Source organism: Propithecus coquereli, unplaced genomic scaffold, assembly GCF_000956105.1.
Source record: "Propithecus coquereli isolate 6110/MARCELLA unplaced genomic scaffold, Pcoq_1.0 Scaffold164, whole genome shotgun sequence".
NCBI classification, from domain to species: Eukaryota; Metazoa; Chordata; class Mammalia; order Primates; family Indriidae; genus Propithecus; species Propithecus coquereli.
This window is the reverse complement of record NW_012140969.1, coordinates 3,268,836-3,270,018: the sequence shown is the minus strand read 5'-3', so window position 1 is coordinate 3,270,018 and position 1,183 is coordinate 3,268,836.

The following is a 1,183-nucleotide window of genomic DNA, read 5'->3' as shown; positions in this document are numbered from 1 at the left end:
TTGCTCAGGCTGGTCTCGAACTCCTGACCTCAGGCAATCCTCCAGCCTCGGCCTCCCAGAGTGCTAGGATTATAGGCACGAGCCACCACGCCTGGCTCCTTTTAAAAAATTTAATTTTTTAAATGTATCTTTTAAAAAAAAGAGATGGGGTCTTACTATGTTGCCCAGTCTGGAATACAGTGGCTATTCACAGGTACAATCATAGCTAACTGCAGCCTCAAACTCCTGAGCTCAAGCGATCCTCCTGCCTCAGCCCTCTACCCCAATAGCTAGAGCTGTAGGCACATGCCACTGCACCCAGTTTGTCTACTTTTAAGATTTCTACATATAAAATCATTCTAAGAGCTGGGCATGGTGGCTCACACCTGCAATCCCAGCACTCTGGGAGGGGGTACACCTGTAATTCCAGCTACTCAGGAGGCTTAGGCAGGAGAAGTGCTTGAGGCCAGGAGTTTGAGGTTACAGTAAACCATGATCATGCCACTGCCCTCTACCTGGGAAGACAGAGCATGACTCTGTCTCAAAAAAAAAAAAAAAAATGAGAAAGGGCTTCACCCTCTCCCCCTCCCCCAGTCCCATGTAGGTGTGCATCTCCAGTTTTCCAGAGCTCTGCAGCTTCTTTCAGTATAAAGGGCTCCTCCCAAGGTCAGTGTGAGCAGCTGGGACACCTGCAGGGGAGGCTCCCCAGGAAGAATCATCTGGGCCTTCAATGACCTCCCTCTGCAGGCTCAAGGGTGGCCTTAGCTTGGAATTACTAACCTCAGGCTTCTGCTCCCCAGTCACATGGCTTTGGACCACTATTGATCATTTTAAATGAGACAAACACAATCTTTAAGAATCCAGCAACATTACCCAAAGCCAGTGTTTATGTGTAAAAGAAGCAAGGAGGTTGGGTGCGGTGGCTCACACCTGTAATCCTAGCACTCTAGGAGGCCGAGGTGGGAGGATTGGTTAAGTTCAGGAGTTCGAGACCAGCCTGAGCAAGAGTGAGACCCCCATCTCTACTAAAACATAGAAAGAAATTAGCTGGACAACTAAAAATATATAGAAAAAATTAGAAGGGCATGGTGGTGCATGCTTGTAGTCCCAGCTACTCAGGAGGCTGAAGCAGAAGGATTGTTTGAGCCCAGGAGTTTGAGGTTGCTGTGAGCTAGGCTGATGCCATGGCACTCTAGCCCAGGCA